Source organism: Amblyomma mixtum, chromosome 9, assembly GCF_055824585.1.
Source record: "Amblyomma mixtum isolate Tamu chromosome 9, ASM5582458v1, whole genome shotgun sequence".
Lineage (NCBI taxonomy): Eukaryota > Metazoa > Arthropoda > Arachnida > Ixodida > Ixodidae > Amblyomma > Amblyomma mixtum.
In genome coordinates this window covers 66,299,145-66,321,339 of record NC_143020.1, presented here as the reverse complement: position 1 = coordinate 66,321,339, position 22,195 = coordinate 66,299,145, and the positions used below count along the sequence as shown (strand labels likewise).

At 45.5% G+C, this 22,195-nt stretch overlaps 1 pseudogene; it reads right to left on the bottom strand.

The window, feature by feature from the left end:
- Window positions 1-18,307: 18,307 nt before the first annotated feature.
- LOC149329433 (TNF receptor-associated factor 6-like) lies at window positions 18,308-20,631 on the bottom strand (annotated as a pseudogene).
- Window positions 20,632-22,195: the final 1,564 nt, after the last annotated feature.

Genomic DNA, 22,195 nt, shown 5'->3' with positions numbered 1-22,195 from the left:
GCCCTGCCACTCTCGGGACCCAGATTGATTGACTGGCCCAGAGGGTTTCGTCTGCGAACGGGGAAATGTCACGTGCTACGCATGGGCCCTGAGGAACAAAGAAGGTGTGCGCACGCTGGAAGAAAAAGAGGAACTCCAGTATCCTGCTGCTGGCGCACCAGGCTCTGGTCGACCTGTCTTGTAAATAGCATTTGTAAATAGAACCTGTAACAATATGATAGGCAATAGAAGGTGTTGCAATGGTCTGTTAGCAAAAAAGTATTTTTGTTGACTTCATGCTCTGCCCCATCATAAAGCCTCGTCAGCATTGAAAAAGGACTTATTAATGCTGCTGATGGTATACAAAAGTGTATCTTGCGCAATGTCAACATTTGTGTTATAAATTTAGAAAATTGTCTATTTTAGCAGTATGAAAATTATACATGAGAATTATACAGAGGTGTGACATATCCGGAAGATACCATAATGGCTGTGGCTTTCTTGAAAGCTCCTTTGACAAAAGACTGCTCTGTTGAACCATTTCTCTGCGACTTTGCAGAACAGTGCACTTAATTCCTAAAGAACTTATGAACACATATCATCAAGAGACAGTTTTTAGGTCAGCTAATTGGTGTTTTGGTGGTTTGTTGTCGCAGATGGCCCCTCGAACTTTGGTTAAATCTGGAGTGCAGTTTACATGCATCAGAATTTGACGTACTTCCAACTTCTTAGTGTGTTATCATTATGTTAGCCTGAGCAGTAAATGCTTTCGGAAGATGGCCTTTTGGCTTATTTGCTCTTTGACTTCTCATGTGACAGTTGTTTTTTTGCTTGTTTTCATTTTTAAAGGCCAACCTGTTAAGGTAAACTTGCATTTGTTAATATATTATATGTTTGTTTCCATGAGAGAGCTGCAGCAAAAAGTCAGGAGTTGTTAGGGGAATGTGAGGCGATTGCTGCATACTTATTTTAATGTTCAGTCCAAAGCAAGGTAGGCTGAGTGTAGTGTTTGTAATCGGTATCTAGCCGAATGTTACTACTCTGTTGGCCACTATGAAAGAATAAAACATGGCGGCTTAAGTAACAGGCTCGCTTTATCGGTCCCTCGCCCAATCTCATCAATCGGACCCCATCACAGTCTCCGGGAACACTAAGATGGTGTCAGAAGTGCTCTTTTATCTCATGTGAGTACCACTACATCAAGAGTCAGTCCGTCCAATCACCCATCAGCAACAAGCGGCTACTGGCAATCGTAGCCATGGCACATGTGCTCCCTGCCTTCCCGAGTTTTGACCTTCACGCTACCGACGACAACAATATTGGTCACGAATGGACAAAGTGGATAGTAAGGTTCGAAAACTTTCTTTTAGCTTGCGATATCTCGGCAGATGCACGCAAGAAGGCGCTCCTCCTGCACTACGTCGGTGAAGAAGTCTACGACATATATCGCTCGCTCCCCGACAGTGCTGCGCAAGTTGCAACGGCTACAAGCACGACCCAAACCACGCAGAGTAGTACATCGACGCCAGAATACGATGCCGCTCGAGCGAAACTGAATGCATATTTTGCGCTGCGAGTGAACTCAACATTTGCTATCTACAAATTTCGTCAAGCTCAGCAAAACGTTGGTGAGTCACTGGACGCCTTCTACGCGCGCCTCCGGTAGCTTTCTCGCCACTGTAACTTCGAAAACGTCGACTCTGAAGTCGAGAACCAAATCATTCTCGCCACAACGTCTTCTCGCCTCCGAAAGTATGCCATGCTTCATTCCCTCACGTTACCGGACTTACTTAAGCAAGGAAGAATGCTCGAGGATGTCGAACGGGATGTGTCCGAAATCGAAAAGCACGTCGATAACAATGCGGCGGTGTTCGCAGTGCACAAGGAAGGACAACACCATGGCCAACACCAAAGAAATGAACGACAGATGCCACGGCAGGCCTACACACCGCAACGACCTCGTGTCTCGTCAGCAGATTGTCGCAACTGTGGCGGCAAGTGGCCTCACCTAGGTGGTCGATCCAGTTGTGCTGCATGGGGCAAGACTTGCAAGGCATGTAACAAGGTTGGTCATTTTGCACGGTTCTGTCGCTCAACCAGGAGAACAGTACTTGCAGTGGAATATGACAATGACTCAAACACACAGTTAGCCTGCAGTAAGAAGAGTTCAAGTACTAGAGAGCCTACAGCCACCTGTGACACCAGTCCAAGCAGTGACGAGTACGTTTTTGTTGCTATGACTTCCCCTCAAGCAAGTTCATCTCCAAAGGCTGTTGTCACTGTCAACAATGTGCCAGTCACTTTCGTAATCAACACAGGTGCTACAGTGTCAATTGTTGGTGAAAATGACTTCAAGAGCTGTCGCCTAAATATGAATCTCCAAGAAACATCCATCAGAGTGTTCCCATACAAATCAACGTCTCCACTTCAACTTTTGGGCAAAGTCTCTGTTACAATGCGATACAAAGATAAGTGCATTGAAGACGACATTTTTGTCATTCCAGGAAACTGTGCACCATTCCTAAGCTTCACAGCAGCAACCAACCTGAGGCTTGTCCAGATCACGTACCAAGTTTCTGACAATCCAGGTGACAAGTCAATCGCGGAAGCATTCCCCAAATTGTTTAGTGGAGTTGGAAAACTCAAAAATCAGCACATCCACCTTTTTGTGAACGACACAGTCCCACCTGTTGCACAACCACACAGGCGTATTCCGTTTGCCTTACGTGATGCCACAGAAAAAGAACTTAAACGCCTCCTGTCAGAAGACATCATAGAGCCAGCCATCGGACCTACACCGTGGGTGTCCCCTGTGGTTATTGTGCCGAAACCACATCAGCCTGACGAAATTCGAATCTGCATTGACATGCGTGTTGTGAACAGTGCCATTCAGCGGGAACGACATTTGTGTGCAACAGTGGATGACATCATTGTTGCCTTGAATGGAGCAACAGTATTCTCCAACCTTGACCTGAAGAATGGATATCATCAGTTGGAACTTGACACTTCCTCAAGGCAGCTCACAACTTTCTCAACGCATGTTGGCTTGTTTCGCTACAAACGTCTCAGCTTTGGCATCAGCAGTGCGGCTGAAATCTTTCAAAACACCATCCGCCAAGTGCTCAATGGCATCCCCAATGTCCTGAATGTTAGTGACGACGTCCTTGTTTTTGGACAAACAAAACCAGAGCATGACGCCTCTTTGAAAGCAGTTCTGCAGCGACTCCGAGAAGCTGGACTGACACTCAACGAGAAAAAGTGTCACTTTCATCAACGAGAACTGAACTTCTTTGGACTTATTTTCTCAGCTGACGGCATTCCTCCTGATCCCAAGAAGATAGCAGCCTTCCTACAAATCAAAACACCAGAGTCACCGCAAGAAGTGAAGAGCTTGCTAGGCATGATCAGCTATTCAGGCAGATTCCTGAGAAATCTAGCCGATCTCACACAGCCATTACGTGAACTGACATTGAAGAATGTTGCATGGGAGTGGACAGAACAACAGCAGAATGCTTTTGAGAGCTTAAAACAAGCCATGTCAGATGCATCCACCCTTGCTTACTTTGACCCATCCAAGCCAACAGAACTGGTCGTAGATGCAAGTCCACATGGACTGGGTGCTATCCTCACACAACGTGTCGGTGAACACATTGCAGTGATAGCCTATGCAAGTAGAGTGCTCACACCTGTTGAAAGCCGCTACTCCCAAATAGAACGTGAAATGCTCGCAGCTGTATGGGTAATGGAACACTTTCGCCTTTATCTTTGTGAAATTCACTTTCTTTTGCTGACTGATCACAAGCCATTAGTGAGCATACTGGGAAACCCAAGATCATCACCATCTGCCCGCATTGAGCGCCTTGCTCTATGCATTCAACAGTACAAGTTTGATGTACAGCACACCGCGGGAAGTAGCAACCCTTCCGATTACCTTTCCAGGCATCTGCTTCCTGAGATAAAAATACATGCCCGCATCGACAAAGTACCCAACGAGTATGTTAACTTCATCCAGTGCCACAGCATCCCAAATGCCTTCTCAGTTCAAGAAGTGGCTGAAGCAACTAAAGCAGACCGGCAGTTACAGTTACTTGTCAGTGCTATCCAGCACCCGACACCTAGCAGCTGGGTCTCAGTTGAACTGAAGCCATTTGCATCCATAAAGAATGAACTAACAACACCACCTGAGGGCATCGTCCTTCGAGGAACGCGCCTAGTTCTTCCCACTAGCCTGCAGAAGCAAGCAGTGCTGCTCGCCCACAAGGGTCAAGGGATCGTCAAAACAAAACAGATGCTGAGAGAAAAGTTTGGTTTCCAGGCTTGGATAAACTAGTGCACACTTTGATTAAAAACTGCCTACCATGTCAAGCAGTCGTTCCCCAAGCAAAGCAAGAACCACTTGCCATCACTGAACCACCCAATGGTCCCTGGGAGGAAGTTTCGGTTGACTTTTGTGGTCCGTTCCCAGATGGAAAGTACACAATGGTGGTAATAGATGACTTCACGCGATACCCTGTAGTACAAGTCACACATTCCACAAGTGCAAACAATGTTCTTCCCTTGCTGCGACGAGTGTTTTGCCAGTCTGGAATCCCTGCACAGGTAAAAACTGACAATGAACCACCATTCCAAGGCAGAGAGTTTGCTGCACTCTCGAAAGAGTTAGGACTTCAACATCATCGGATCACACCTTTGTGGCCTCAAGCTAACGGTGAAGCTGAACGGTTCACGAGAACATTGAAAAAGCATGTTCACACAAGTCAGCTTGAGAACACAGATTGGAAAGCAGAGCTTGACACTTTCCTGATGTCATATAGATCTTCCAAACACCTTACAACAGGAAGATCACCATATGAACTGCTGTTTGGCAGACCAATGAGGAATCTTCTGCCATGCTACACTGAAGCTCCTTCGCACAGTGAAGACTTAACAAGGTTGAAAACAACCGTGCTCGAGAAAAAGGCATACAACAAACATCATGCTGACGCACGAAGACATTCAACCACATCGCTTTTGTATCAGCCAACGAGTCTTGTGCAAGCAAGAGAGACGCGACAAGTTCACTCCATACTATGATCCAGACCCTTATACCATTGTAAGCATTCATGGATCACAAATCAAGGCATCGAGAGGAAACAGGGTAATAACGCGCAACTCAAGTTTTTTCAAAGATGTCTCCGGCCTCAAACAAGCATCAGCCACAACACCGCTCCACTGCGATGACATCATATATCCACCACCTGTAGTGAACCAGCCTGCACCTCCTATATTGCACCCTCCTACACCACCTGCATTGCACCAGAGTTCTCCAACACGGCGCTATCCACAGAGAAACAGAAGACCTCCACGTCATCTCTCTGACTTTGAGACCTGACTTTGCGACTGTTTGCCAGTGAGAGACCTCTCTACAGTGAACTGTGACAGTGTGTGTGCACATCCATTTAACTTTCCCCGAGGAGGGTAGTGTAGTGTTTGTAATCGGTATCTAGCCAAATGTTACTACTTTGTTGGCCACTATGAAAGAATAAAACATGGCGGCTTAAGTAACAGGCTCGCTTTATCGGTCCCTCGCCCAATCTCATCAATCGAACCCCATCACAGTCTCCGGGAACACTAAGCTGAGGTGTATAGTTATGGCTTTGTGCAAGAACGAATGTAAAAGGAGTTCAGTTTTTAAATTATTTTGTGTTTATTTGTAGAGCAAGAGGTCATTTGGCATTACTTTGGAGTTCTGGGGCATATTAGTGCATGTTTTTTACTTACCTTTTTTGTGTCACGCCTTTGATATGCTTGCAATATTGGATGAGCTTTCTCGGCTGGAGAACTTTGCCGTTGGTGGTGATTTCCTTTGACCATGCCATGGGAAACTTTTATTCTGTTGCTGTGCTTTGAGTGCTTTCACAGTGTAAAATAATACCGTATGTTAATCTTCTGTAATTTCCAGTCTCACCTGATGCTATGCACTATCCCTCACTTCAGCACTCTGTATATACCTCATTTCTAATCTTCAATAAAGATAAGGAAATAATTTTGTCAATTAAAAAGGTTCTTCATTCAAAAGGTTGTGGTTATAATGCTACATTTTATTGCTGTCTGGATCTGCATTTGGGACAGCAATTTACCGAAAAAATATTATATTACACATTTGGTCCTAAAAATTGCATCGATAGCATGACAGATATACATGTCACTGCCAGAAACTAAAGTTTGAAGCTCAAGCTGTCGAATTACCATGGACTCTTGTACGCGTGCTTTCAAGCTCTCAAATATCTACTGGTATTGTTAAGTGGTACACTCAAATAACTTTTTGTGACTTTACTGCATCTCATTGTTTCTAAGTGGTCACCATCCTTGAATTATGCACAATGTATAGGCATACCGTACTTGCAATTTCATGAATCTCTGTGATTTTGTGCAGTTATGTCTTCCAGATGTGCAGCTTTAACTGTTGCACATTAGTTAATTTGATACTGGTGGCCATTGTAGCCAGGATGCAAGTTAGTGTAGCTGCTCTCCCTCTGTATATACCGCATTCTCCAAGCTTTTTTTTTGTTAGATCGAAATGTTATTGTAAAGTTGGCATGGGCACAGGTGTTTGACAATAAAACATGCAGTATCATGTGAATGTACATTGTGCATATTACAGCTGTGTGAGCCATGTTATGCTGCAGAACACTGTTTATTTCATAGTTCGTTGTTTTAGAGCTTGGCAGCTTCTTTTTGAGTAAGTTTCGTGCATATATATACAGTCCTGGAGAAAAGTTTGTGGGTTCGTGGAAAAAACATTACTACGCATGTCAGTGAAGAGCAGCGAATTATGGGGGGGAATGTGTGTTCCATCTCCTGGAACGCTAGCTGACTCGTTAGCAAGGCCATGCAGAAATAGTATTTCTTTTTGCGAATCGCATCCTGTAAATTTTTGTCCATGAGTACAACATCATGAATGTGACACTTCAGGCTCATAAGAAAGACAATTCAAATGAACTACTCGACCGATATGCCAATTTAAACATTTCATACAAGGGTGACGCGAGTTCAAAAAGAAAATTGCAAAATGTAGGTTTTAATTTTGCGAAGCGACACATGGACAGTGAGTGACGCGATCAGTTTAGATCATATTTCTGCTTTTTAACATGTCCTGACATTGCACAACTAGCACATGGGTATTTTTGTATTTCATATGTGTCCATTGAAATAAGGCTGCCATGGCCGGTATTAAACCTGACATATGATCAGCATCCCGACATCAAAGCCATGTGCGCTGGCCGTCATGGCGGGAAGACGCAAGTTGATGCAAGACATACACAAACTGATGCGAGATCACGTCGATTTGCAGAAGTGTGCCACGTATGAATTCATACGCAAAGTTCGGCACATGAGCTCGTATGCAGCATATGTACACGTATGGCTCATATGCTCCGAGTGTGCACACATATAAGGCCCATATGACTCGTATGCATACATACGAAGTGATACGAGAGAGACACATATGCACACATATGACCTCGTATGCAGCGCATATGCACACATATGGCCTCGTATGCAGGACATATGCATCTCGTATGCCACATATTTACACACATATGACCTCGTATGCAGTGCGTATGAATTCATATGAGGCACATATGAATTCATACGAGGCACATATGAATTCATACGAGGCACATATGAATTCATACGAGGCACATATGAATTCATACGAGGCACATATGAATTCATATGAGACACGTATGAAATCATACGAGATTTTTCAATAGGGTTGCAGCATGAAATTCCATTCTGGAAGGGTAAACCCACTAAATTGTACATTTTGTGTGCAAGGGTACTGATGCTTGCATGAAACTGAAAACATTAGCCCAGGCTATCTGGCTAGCTTCCTTCTTCCTTGTGCCCAGATTTTTTTAAACAATACTTTGTCAGATTTATTTTGACCAGAATTTCTAACATGTTAATTACACCACATTTTGTGATCATATACAACAAAAAACATGATGATCACTGGTGTATGGTTTAGTCTGGGGTAGAATGATGAGAAGTACCTAGTATATAGTAAAATTTAATATTACTAGTCTAACATAAACAAAATTGCTCTTTTTTTTAGTGGAAAATTTTGCTACCAGGGAGTCGGAGCGGCATGGCATGATGAAGACTTGGACAGTGTGCATTCCAAAGTACCTGTATTCATGTCGGCACGAGAGCTTGCGCACAGTGCTTCAAACAGTTGGTGAGTACCTTGGTGCTGTGCTTCTGCTTAGATAGGTAAATATTTGATTTTAAATGTGCCTGAACAGCCAATTGGCCTAAGCGAGTGCACACTAAGTCAATGCAAAGACCATGACGAGAACAGACATAATACAGAAAAATGGTCACAAATACGATGATAATAATAGTAAAGAAAAACAAGCATAATGAGTAAACAATGAAAACAGCAAATTAGGCAAATATTTCTGTGTCATAAAAAGTTGAATTGTGTTATTTGCAAATCAGTCATTGGTGAAATGGCATGCATGTCAGGATAAAATCTATCATAGCATTTGGTGGTTTTTCCCTGAGGCACACGAAATCGCAGTGACATCAATAACGGCTCACAGTCAATAGAGCCGAGCACAACTTTATGTAGAAAATCCATGTCATAAAGGGTAGACATACCAAGGTCTGCTGCGGGTTCGATCCCGGCCCCGGCGGCTGGAATTTCTTTGGAGGAGAAATTCTTGAGGCCCGTGTACAGTGCGATGTCAGTGCACGTTAAAGAACCCCAGGTGGTCGAAATTTCCGGAGCCCTTCACTACGGCGTCTCTCATAGCCTCAGTCGCTTTGGGACGTTAAACCCCATAAACAAAACAAAACAAAAACAAACCAAGGTCTGCTAGAAGAAAGTCGTAGTCTTAGAAACGACAGCGCTCAATATATCTATCACAAAGGATGCATACAATCTTCTGCTGAACATTTTCGATTTCATCGCCAGAGGTAACAGAGGCACTATTCTAAGCTACTGATGCAAACTCAAGACGTGGCATCACGAGAGCACAGTAGCCAAATTATGTTTTTAATCTGAATAAGAGTGTGTATCTGGAAATTTGAGCAAAAATTGAGTAGCATTTAGATATTCTTGCACGAAATAGCACTGTTAAAATTGGTTATAAATGATATGTCTCACATGTACGCTTGTCTGCTGAATATAGTAAGCATGGCTTGCGACCTGAGTGCCTCCGATGTATGAAAAAAAATGGCCAGGTTACTGCATGACGCGTGGAGCAACCCAATGTAGCACATTCAGGCTTCATGGAGTGGAGAATGAAGGCAGTAATAACTTTAAGAATAGAAAACACAGGACCAGGAAGCTGACAGAACACACTGACACTCGGTGCATGAAGGGCATTATGGAGTTGCCTGTCGTGTTGTGCAAGATGGAGGTCGCACAGACAGATGTTAAACATGAGTCGATGCAGATACCTTCTGTCATTACGTAGTACTCACTGCAGAACTCAACAAAAAAGAAGCAAAGGTAACAGCTGAGCATGGCCAGACTCTTGTGCTTTCCTCCGCAAGCAATCTGGAAGCGCAACTCTTCAAAGTCTTTTATGCTTTCGCTCGACATATACATCATCACTGCATGTGTCGAGGAAAAGTACATACCCTTAATGTCAAATGACATAACACTTACAGGACTCAGTAACAGCTTACTTAGGTGTTGTGATGCATCTACAGGGCACCTTATGAGAGATTCTTAGGCTTCAGAGCACTCAATCTACAGGGCGCCTCATGAGAAATTCTTAGGCTTCAGAACACTCAGCCCTTGCAGAAATTGTTTCAAAGTTTGTTGCCACATGGACCTCTTCGTAATAATGACCCTAAAAGCGAGCCTTCCTTTAGTGTCACAAAAAAAGGCCTAGGACATGGGTCTTTTTTGCTTCTTCATTAGAACCAAAATGTTTGCGAGCGAGATCTTTCACAGATATGGAATGATTTCACGAAATGTCAAAGAGAAGCCTGAAGCTGTGCGAAGCAATACCAGCAACAGCCCTGCCGTGGTGGCTCAGTGGTTATGGCGCTCGGCTGCTGACCCGAAAGGCGCGGGTTCGATCCCGGCCGCGGCGGCCAAGTTTCGATGGAGGAGAAATTCTAGGGGCCCGTGTGCTGTGCGATGTCAGTGCACGTTAAAAAACCCCAGGTGGTCGAAATTTCCGGAGCCCTTCAACACGGCGTCCCTCATAGGCTGAGTTGCTTTGGGACGTTAAACCCTAATAACCAAACCAAGCGATACCAGTTACAAACACATCAGAGCTGTTGAAGAAGCTGAAAGATTCATGCCTTCATCCTTTTTCTACATCAGACACAGGACTACACTTTGTCTTTCTGGGCCATCATTTTGAAAAGGTTAACATGGCAGCGGCCTTCGGTTAAATTTCTGCAAGGAGCCCTTTGTGGAAACTTAAGCATCTGTTCCTCGTGAGGCGCACTGCAGAGATATTTGAATACCTTAGTGAGCTGCAACCAGCACCTGTGGCTGCATTTTCACTGACATCATATATTAGTACATTTTCGTGCAGATGCTGAGATAATGGAAACTATGACTGAAAGCATAACGTTTCGGGAAAGTATGCTTCCTGATTGCTTGTGGGCAAGTGCTGTGTAACCACCAATCCAATGGGTACAAGCTTTCTCCTCACCTGGTGCTCGTCTTTTTTAGGGTGAAATGCCTGCCAAATGGTTCATTGCCCCACCTTGAGATGAAGAAAATACCTTGTGCCATGGTGCTCTTTGTCCTCAGATTCCCTCGCGCCATCAAAAATCACAATCATCATCATGCTAGTAGACAAGTGTCTGGCCTTTTTCAGATGTTACCAAATGTTCCTTGCTCACTAAGTTGTGCATTGAGTACTATGTAATGAAAGGCGTCTGCATTGAATTGTATTTGGCACCCATCCTTAGCTACTTTCTATTTGCACAAAATTGTAGACAACCGTAAAGACTTTCATGCACACAGTGGTGTCCGAGTAAGCACATTTTGTCTGCTTCTTCCTGGCCCTGTGGTTTTTGCTGTTTACTGTTATGAGAAATGAATTTTAGGCAATGAATCATATTGGTTTGGTTCTCAGTAAATGGCTTTTACAAGCTTCTACGAAAGCCGATTGTTCAATAGCGGATGGTTCAAATGTATTTGTGAAATTTATAATAGGTGTTGTGTGGCTACTAAATGAGGATTTTTTTATCTTTTCAGATGGATCCGACAGCAATGTTTAGAGGTACAATGTGTGCAATTTGTCATGAAAATAAAACGTATGTACTTGTACTCAACCAAACACTTGCCACTCTTTCATTCTAAGTTGCATTCTTTGTACGTGTGCAATACATAAAATGCATGAAAGTCTTGTACATAATACTTATTTCCTCGGCCTCTGGACTGCTATATCTGCAGTGAACATTCTGGGCAGAAGCTATACACAGATGCATGTGCATGTACTACTGAAAGTATTATCGAGAGCAAAAATAACAGACCCCTGCCAGCGCATGCCGATCTGTGCCAGACTGCATGCAAGCGCCGCTTGACGAAGCACTCCAGATGCTGAGACGAGCGCAGTGGCACGCAATGCGTAGCGCCCCTCGAGATGGGCGCACGCCACTGCGCTGGTCTCAGCACTAGGAGCGCTTCGTCAGGCGGTGCTCGCATGCAGTTTGGCGCGGATCGGCACGCGCTGGCAGGGGTCTATTATTTTTGCTCTCGATAGTACATAATTACAATGCAGATTATTTCCGTTCTAGATCAGATGACTTCCAAGTGAACGGAGGAAGTATGCATACACATTACGGGACCTTTAATAAGAACACAACAGAAGCATTCGTTGCAAAGAAACGATTTCATTCTCGTTCATAGCATAGCGTAACTTTCCGTTACCAAGAATGTGACAACCGTCGGACGGAGTCGCTGTATTCATGTTGCGGAAAACCCTCCGGCAACGCATTACCAGCGGGTTTCTCTGTACTGAGGAGCATTTTTTTTTACAGTGTATGTGGTCCCCTTATCAAAATTACCTGATCAACATGCTTGAATCCGTACAAAATAGAGCCGCTCGTTTCATCACACAAAAGTACCACCCCCAGTCCAGTATGACTAAGATTAAACTTGATATCTCCCTCGAACCATTACATATTCGTCGCTACATCGCTCTTTTATGCTTACTTCATAAATATCGTCATAGCACCAGGCCATCTCCCTTGCCCCTCGAAGAGCCTTCACGCATTTCACGCCGCCTACATAATCAGTATAGCATTAAACGCATTTACGGAAGAACCTTAGCATTCAATTCATCTGCACTTCCACGTGCCATTATTCTTTGGAATGATCTTCCCAACTGTATCGCATCTATCGGCAACCACCAATCATTTCAAGACCAACTGCACAAACATTTTCTTTAACGACATAGTGTCTTGTTTCAGGTTGTTCTGTGTCCTTGGTTCCCTTTTCTTCTCGTTGCTATTTTACAAAGTTTTGGTTTCTTGTGCAATTTCAACCATTTGTATGTTTTTTTTTTTATGGCTACTGCTTTTTCTTTTGATGTGAATTGGGCACATGCGATGCATTCTTGCTACTAATTTAATTTTTGTTGCTCGCGGTGATGTATGTCTTTTAGTACGTTTTGCCCTGTATATTTATAATTGTGTTTAATTTTTGCATTGTATCACGCGTTGTTTTTAATTTATTCTTACTACTTGCTTAATCCATTGTTTTTGCCCCCCTTACTCAATGCCCTTCTGGGCCCTGTAAGGTATTTTGAATAAATAAATAAATAAATAAATTGTACGAGACAGCTTGCGTGACCTTGTGACGTGATCACAGCCTGTCCACTGGATTGTGAGCAACCTGCTTTCTAGACAGCATAATACAGAATGAAAATTGAGGGGACACATTAGTTCCATCTTAAAGGTACGAGCCCCCATACTACTTATGGCGCAGTGGTGGATATGTTAAGCGATGCCCCACTGCCTTGCGATGCAGGTGCTGCCCCCAGTGGGCCTTGTGCGACCCCGGTTGCTCTTCCCGAGCAACCACTAATTGCCGAACATTAATGTAACTGCCACGATGAGCAGTTTGCTCGCAATCCGGTGGGCAAATTGTGACGAGGCCACAAGGCTGCGTGACCTAAGGGGTGGCCCACGTGCCTCCTAGTTTGCTTCCCTGGGGATTTTTCGCTCATGGTCAGCGACCCCGACGACGACGCCGGATTTTCTCCGACACGATGTCCTTAACGCTGCAGCGTTAAAAAGTGCAAAAAATTTGTTATCACCAATTGCCGGCATCTTCACAGTAAAGCGGATACCGCTACTCCAGCTAGCATTCCGAATGTGGCAGTGATGGACGGAGAACTGCAAATAAACTGACGCAAACACAGAGAAGTTGCAAGAGCAGCTGGGGTTTATGTGAAATATAATGCTATTTCTAAAGCTATTTCTCTGGGAAAAAATTCAGGGGGCACTTTGACTGTCTAAAGTGCGTAGAGGCGAAAGCGTATTCCCGACCACTTTTGCTGCTTCTGTGGCACTGGTGGCGTCACATATAATTGAGTACTAATTACTAAACGATGACAAATCACTAATTATACTTAATTACTGATTAATACCTGAATACTAATTAATTGCTAATTAATGACGGTTAAGTTTCGCCTTTAGGAGTGGAACGCGACAGCGTGTTGCAGCGCTGCCAGGGAGTCCACGGAACGCCACCCCCCGTTCGGCGCGATGCCTTGCCCTTTGAACGCAACGCTTTTTGAGGAAAGGAAATGGCGCAGCAATTCTCTCTCATCTCGGTGGACACCTGAACCGCACTGTAGAGGAAGGGAGGAAGTGGGAGTGAAAGAAGACAAAGAGGGCCGTAATGAAGAAAATGAAAATTGTATTTTAGGAAAGGAAATTACGAAGGAACTGTCTCGCATATCTCGATGGACAGCGGTCAAAATTCAGGGGGGGGGGCACTTTTTTGACCTGAAGTGTGGTCTCTGATGTGTGCTTAAGATGTTAAGCTTCGTCTAAGAGTGGAACGCAACAGCGTCTTACAACGCTGCCAGGGAGTCCATAGAACGCCATCGCCCATTCGGTTCTACGCCTCGCTCGTCGGTAAATTGGCCTTTGAGGAAAGGAAATGTATCTGGCTCGAATATCTCGGTGGACACCTAAACCTCGCCAGGAGGAAAGGGAGGAGGATGGGAGTGAGCGAAGACACCGTATTCACTAGACGAGCCTTTATTCATTCCAATCCATCGAGCTGGCATGGCGGAGTGGATAGCATGCTCGTCTCGCATGCCGAAGACCGGGGTTCGAATACCGAGCTCGACCAATTTCCTACTCGGTTTTATTTATTTATATGGCCTGACTGCGAAAGTTAATTAGTCTACTTGGGTACTTAATCAATTAACTAAGCTCAGTCCCACTTTCTTGGAGCATCACTATACGATCCCTTCAATTGGTTGCATGGTTACTAGCCCAAGTACAATTGGCCCCGTTTGAAATTCGCGCACTGTGACGTCACGACCGTTTCGACCAATCGAAAAGCGTGACATTTCTGTCGACAACTGCTGCTTACAACAACGTTGGCTTACAACGACGAGACATTAAAGGCTTTCGCCTTAATATAATGCTATCGCATTCCAGTCCTAAGGTGACTTAAGCGCCCTCTATATGTTTTTTCAGTCCGCTGCTGCGTGGGTTCTAGTGCTAGGTTGCGGAGGGCAATGGCAGCGCCGCTACAAGCGTTCATTGTATAGAATAAATCAACCAATGGGGATGACTAAAATACTCCGTGTTACAGGCAGGTTCCTAGTGCTGGTCTTCCCTGTAGAGGAGCTCGTAATATACCGGGTGTCCCAGTTAAATGCGACTACGCTTTTAGAAGATAGGAAGTGTCCTAGCCGAGGGAAATCAACTGAGGGTCGTTCATGGTGTCGTGGCTTAGTCTACAGTGTTTGTTCAATCTTCAATGCTAATTAATTAGTTCAGCCTAATTAGTAAACTTTAATTATTGACTTGAACAATATAGTGTCAAAGGCAAAGTTGTAGTTCGACTAGGAAAACTGTTAGCAGCGTGGAGGTACGATTAACGTAGCTTTATTTGTTGGCCTTAAAAGAAAGCTATCACGTGACCAGCTACTGGCTGATAGTAGTAGCAGTAAAAGACTTAATCGACCATAATTTATAGGCCGAGTATGTCGACCGCCTGGGCGACCAGAAGCCGGTGTTCTTCTTCCCCTTCAGCGCCAAGCCAGTCGAGGCAGGTGGTGATGGATAGAGAGGGGGGGGGGAAGGAACCCGACTGCTGAGCAGCCGGGCAATAGAAGAGGCAATGGGCCAGGTCCGCATAGATGCAGGGGCAGTTGGGACAGGAAGGGTCCGATCGATAGCGATAGAGGAAGAGGCGGGACGGGGTGATAACTGCATTCATCTGAATGTGCCGAAGAAGGCGAGACTCCGGCACCGTGAGTGATGGATGAGGGGGAGGGTAAAGGCGTTTGTGGAGGCGGAGCTCAAGGTAGACCTCTTTTATGGTGATATCTCTGCCCCAATGTGCACGCAAAGGCTCATCGGGGAGAGCACTGCAGAGGAAAACCGAATTTGGTTCTCTTAGATGCGTCCTGGGCCGTTGAAGTGGTACCATTGTCAAGGGGAAGCTTTTTTTTTATTGTGGGAGTTATTCGCCGAGGCCGGTAAAAAATCTACAGAGAGTTTTTACTCCATTCCAATCGGAGCGATGTAGAAGACGGCGGTGAGCAGGCAGTGCCGTCGGACGGAGCAGATGGAAGTTGATGAAGACGACGCTCTCTGCAATGCACAGCGCCAGTGTGTGGTGCGGTCTAACACGAGGCGTATTGGCTACGTATGAAAAAAAGAAAAGTGACGATAGCCTTTTGGTCTCACTTGGCGGCCCTTAAAGGAGATCTGTTCGCTGGGTTCGACTCCCAGTGATGGAGCTTGATTCAATTGCTTTTTCTCTTTTCCATGGTTTGTCCTCTAACTCAGCTGAAGGTCAAATTTACACCGTCCGCGATTGAAGCCCGAGGCCCCTAGTGAAGCTCTCGCTGCAAAACTACTGTACTAAACGGTACTATGGTGCAAACGTTTCCGTCAGCTGTTTTTGAAAGCGGTCTATCACTTTTAGATTGACACTTTGTTACTCAAGCCAATAATTAAAAAGTTGGCTAATTAGCCTTAACTGATAACCTTACTTCCAGCACCTCTTCCATCTTACTACTTCCAGCCCCTCGCAATTGGTAGCGAGGTGCAGGAAGTAGTAAGAGAATATGTGTACTTAGGGCAGGTAGTGACTGCAGCTCCGGATCATGAGAGGGAAATAACTAGAAGATAAGAATGGGGTGGAGCGCATATGGCAGGTTCTCTCAGATCATGTATGGCAGTTTGCCAATATCCCTCAAGAGAAAAGTATACAGCAGCTGTATCTTACCGGCACTCACCTATGGTGCAGAAACGTGGAGGCTAACAAAAAAGTTAGACAACGCAGCGAGCTATGTGAAGAAAAACGATAGGTGTAACGTTAAGAGATCGGAAGAGGGCGGAGTGGGTGAGGGAACAAACGCGGGTTAATGACATCTGAGTTGAAATCAAGAGGAAGAAATGGGCTTGGGCAGGGCATGTATTGCGAAGGCAAGATAACCGCTGGTCCTTAAGGGTAACGGAGTGGATTCCAAGAGAAAGCAAACGTAGCAGGGGACGGCAGAAAGTTAGGTGGGCGGATGAGATTAAGAAGTTTGCGGGCATACAGTGGCGGTAAGGACAGGGTTAATTGGAGAGACATGGGAGAGGCCTTTGCCCTGCAGTGGGTGTAGTCAGGCTGATGATGATGATAACTTTTAAGAACGAAAATATACTACAGATTCTAAACCACTCTCAGTTGGTTTAACAAGGCTAGGACACACCGTGTTTTCTAAAATCTTGGTTGCACTTACCGGGGACACCTGGTACACAACAGATGGGAATTCGGATGGAACATGCAAAATCCATTGTTATACAGGTCTTTTCGTTGCAGAGGCGCTCGACTGCATAAGCATGAATGTCCAAAAACATATGTGTATGAAAATATACACCAAATTCTGTTATTGTAACAAAGACTTCAATTGTTGAGTGACCGAGGGATAAATTCATACTTCATGAAATGGCTGACTGCGTTGCGCTGAGAATTTCGGCTTTTTTTTTTTGCTGTTCGGTTTCAGCGAATTAGTCTGGCTCCACAAATTTAAAGCGCTGTGTGTTATGTTTATTTTACTTCATAGAGAATTGTAGTTATCGCTATAACTAGAAGAATAAGAATGGGGTGGAGCGCATATGGCAGGTTCTCTCAGATCATGTATGGCAGTTTGCCAATATCCCTTTCCGAGCTCCCTCAATACCACCAATGGCGCCATAATCATAAATTATAAACTTTGTACCATGGTGATACTTGTGATCTTAATCGAACCCGCGCCTTTCAGGTTAGCAGCAGAGCACCATAACCACTGAGCCACCGCGGCGGCTCCCAATAACTACTGATTAATTATGAATGGATTGCTTGATTCCATGGTTAATTTAGTTGAGCAGTCAGATGAAAAAAATAATTACCAATAATAATTACATTACTAAGAGAGGAGGCAACAGAACTCGAAATGCTTTCGGATTTTCGCACATAAGTAGACCTGAGTGCACGTTTAATTTGTTTTATCGACTGACTGACGATGACCTAATTTTTGTGAACGAAAGTAAGCACTGAAGCCCCAGCAGTGTACTCTTCACGCTGTAATGAGTTTGAGGAGATTTGAACAGTATCAACGACTAAGCAAATTACAATTTAAAAATATCTTTATTAACTGCTACACAATAAAGACGACCGTCAGGGCCTCAAATCTCAATAAAGGCAGATAACATTTTTTTTTCCGCAAGAAAGGAGAAAGGAACTGCTGTGCCAGAAAACTCCACATCATCAGCGACTGCCGTGGTTTCGGCCAAAAATGATTCATCACCAAAACATTGAACAAAGAAGTCCAGCCGATGAACAGCGTTCTAAGCACATGGAAGGCTCATAGTTTTTTTTTTTTTTGGTTTAACGTCCCAAAGCGACTAAGGCTATGAGAGACGCCGTAGAGGAGGGCTCCGGAAATTTTGACCACCTGGGGTTCTTTAACGTGCACCGACATCGCACAGTACACGGGCCCCTAGAATTTCTCCTCCAAAGAAATTCTAGCCGCCGCGGCCGGGATCGAACCCGCGTCTTTTGGGTCAGCAGCCGAGCACCATAACCGCTGAGCCACCGCGGCGGCAGGCTCATAGTTCGCTTCTCTCATTCAAGTGCAACTCACGGTAGCAACTCCCACTTAATGCGCAGCTTGTCACCTTGGACGTAGCCGTCTCTGATAAGATCATTGACTTTAAGCCAGTATGGAAAATACCCAGGCTGATTACTTGACGCCGTTGGCCTCTTATTAGCTCCCACATCCCGATGTGGTTTGAATTCCTTCATGTGTTCTTTGCCCTCTTCTGGATGCATGACTATAGCCTTAATTGTGTTCTCGAATGGCCATTTAAAAGTCGTCCATGTCACCCATATGTAAGCGGAAGCACACTAGTATATGAACAGAGTACCCAGCTTTATCAAATCTCCCTCCAGGCGAAATACAATAACCACGCAGGTATACCTTCTCGCTGTAATACTCAGCGCCCCCACTGCTGAGTGCTTTATCACGTAGGGTGGACACCCCTGGCACGAAAAAATCGCAACTTGCCGCTTGTAATTCAGCGAGTCGAAGAACACTGTTGATGCGGTCCAATGTCTTCTCACTGTTTCCTTTCGATTCATGTTCGACTTGTCCTATGGCAGCTGCGATTTCCGACACGCTGTCGCGTGTTCCGCTCCGTTCCTGCTTCAGTGTTTTTTCTAATCTGTTCATGCTTTTGGACACACTGTCAATTATATTGTTCGCTGTGGCCAAACATTCTTTGACTTCTTGGCTAGACGCGGCGATTTCGTTGAGTGCTTTTGCCAAACTCTCATCACTTTCACTTTTACCAACCACTGGTTCTTTCCTCGTCGCTTCCTTCAAAATATTTAAGCCTAAATAGATTTTGTTTAGTCGGTCACCATGTGCCATAATATCTGTAGCCATCCGTCCCAGTGAGTCTCTGATTTCACTCGCCTGCTTTTTAAAAGCCCCGTCCAAAAAAGCTAGAAACTCTCTTTTGTCTTTGAAGCCTGCCTGCACATTGCATTCGGCTTCGAGAGGCGCCGCGGGATTGCACGAGTCCGATCTCACGTGGGCGATCATGCTGTCACAATGTACGGTGGCAGAACACTTGGGGCAGCAAACGGTGTGATGTCGACATTCACGCCAGAAATGCTGAATGATACCGGAAGCGGCAGCGGCATACTGGCATCCACTTGTTTCATTTCCGCACTTAACCTGCATATAGAAAAGCGACACCGTTTGGAGGAAAATAAGATTACGTTTCAAAAATTTAATTTACAGTCATTCCTCCCCTTGGTATGATAATTAACGAGGCGATTTAATATACCCGCTACGATACGCACCGGCAACGGTGGCTAAGTCGATTAGGCACTTAGTTGTTGACACCCGTATACAGGAATCTAAGGCAGCCATGGCGGCCCCAGTTTGATAGAGGCTAAATGCAAAAAACGCCGATGGATTGTGCGATGTCAGTGCACGTTAAAAATCCCCAGGTGGTAGTGAGTGCAAATAGCTTCGTTCTCACGGATGGCGCGTGAACGGTTAACATCTCTAAGTTTGGTTTGGTTTGGTTTATGGGGTTTAACGTCCCAAAGCAACTCAGGCTATGAGAGACGCCGTAGTGAAGGGCTCCGGAAATTTCGACCACCTGGGGTTCTTTAACGTGCACTGACATCGCACAGTACACGGGCCTCCAGAATTTCGCCTCCATCGAAATTCAGCCGCCGCAGCCGGGATCGAACCCGCGTCTTTCGGGCCAGCAGCCGAGCGCCGTAACCACTAAGCCACCGCGGCGGGGCAACATCTCTAAGTATTAAAAGGAAACAAAACCCAAGAACAAATAAACTCTGTCGGATCCTCGACGTAAATGGTGTAGGATCAAAGCCCACGTGACTCTTTTAACACACACAAATTGACCAGGCAGATAAGATGCGATGCATGCAAGAAGTAGATTCTTTACAACAAAGGATGCAGTTTTAACTGCAGCTTAAGAGGTGCACCGCGACCAAAGGCATCTTCCAACTAACAAACATATCGATTTCGCTTTACCCACGGTTCTCTGATGACAAATCACGAAATATTTGAAACAGCACTTTCCTAGTCAAAAGTTCTTTTGGGCACACATTTCGGCTGTTTTCTCTGCTTCGCTTACCTCTCTCCGGAGCAGCTCTTCATCTGGGAAGTCCAACAGAGGGACGTCCTCCTCCTCGTAGTGGTTGCCGTCCAGCGGACACGCATGCGATCCATCCCGCCCGCACTGCTCGTAGCAGCACTCGCATAACACGTGTGTGCACGGTAGCCAGGCCGTTCTCTTCCTCACCAGGCCGCAGGCACTGCATATCCGATGTGGAGGCAGGGGTTCGACGAAATTCAGGTCGATCCAGTCGAGCTCAGGGGAAAACCCCACTGTCGTATACTGCGCGCTCGCAGCAGGCATCGTTCTTGACCTACGCTCGTTGCACTGAGTGTCGTAGAAATGCGTATTCCGCCGCCACACAGATCGCAGTAACGTCTTTCCTTTTTTCCCTCCCCGGTTGCCAGGGCGACAATCGCAGGCTTATCGGCTGCCGCTTTTGCTGCGTATGCCGGACTGCAAGCCGAGCGAAATCTTTCGCCGGTGGAAAGCTGCGTCCCTCACACGTGTTTATACTGCGCGCTAAAAAAATATTTTCTGAAAACTGAGTGCTGGGATAGGTTTTGATGTCGCTCTCCGAGAAAAACCTTCACAGGCTGACAAGCCCGGGCACATCGCTCATTTAGAACGAAAGCTATGATATGCCCTCAGGGGCGTGCTTCGTTCGTTCGCGCAGTCGCACTGCTTCAGTTCATAAGCCTTGCTGAAAGGCACGAACTGTTCTTGATTTTCCTTCCAAGATAATATCGCAATGTTAGCTGTTATTAGGAGGCGTTCTCGAATTCGTTTAGAGCACAGGCGCCCGTTCCTGCGTTTCGCGGCGTCGCCGTTGTCCGTCGTAAGCAGCAGCGATGGAGCGGGAGCTCGCAAAGGAGATAGTAAAAGCGCAACCAAGGTAGATGTACTATGGTAGCGTAGGCTGCGTAGAAGCTCATACGTTCAAAACATGGCGGCTTGTGGTGCGCAGCCAGCGCCGTCTTCGAAATGCGTGGACAACTAAAAAGCGACGTCATAATTAAACCAAAAACGCGACGTCGAAGTCACATGTTTTAGTGACGTCATATACGTGACGTCAGCATCAGGTGCTGCTTGGCGGGAAAAATAAACTGCTGAACGCCGCGACGCTTCAGCGCGACACCCGAGACGAGAACGAAGAAAGAAGACACGACGAGTGCCGACCACCAACGCTATTCTTAGGTAGTCAGTTCTCGTTGTGCCTTTTTCCTTCGTCCTCGCCTCAGGTGTCGCGCTGAATGTCGCAGGTGTAGCGCTGAAGCGATGAAATGTGACGCCGCCAGACAGGTTATCGCTCGCACATCGTGCAACCGCACACCTGTTTTTGCGTACGGGGGCCCCATGGCCACAGACGATGCCCTTTTGGGGCAAAAGCGACAGAACCGCACCCAACCGAACGAAACTACACAGAAGCGCTGGAAAAAGGGAAAAGCGGAAACTGTACACGAACGATGCACACCAAGAACTCGAGCAACAAGCAACGAGGAAAAAGTAGGGCTAGCAGAATCGAGTTTAAACAAAAGCAAGCAGAATGGTCAAAAGATATGACCAGGGTATTACATCAGAGCACCGTCAACCTTGGCATCGTCCCGCTGCCATTGCCGCTGCTCTGAGCGAACGCTGTCATAAAATTTTTACAAAGGAATCGCTATGCTTTCTAACAAAATGCACACAACTAAAACATTTTAAAACGGAATCACTGCAATTGTTTTTGAATGCTTTCAAAACAAAAAATATGTCCTAATTATTTTCCTCTTCTAGTCGTGTTTGTCCACTCATTTCATTTTGGCGCTTAGTTCCACCACTAATTTGATGTCGCTAGCACTTGGTTCTGGACCGCACTCAAGCCCCG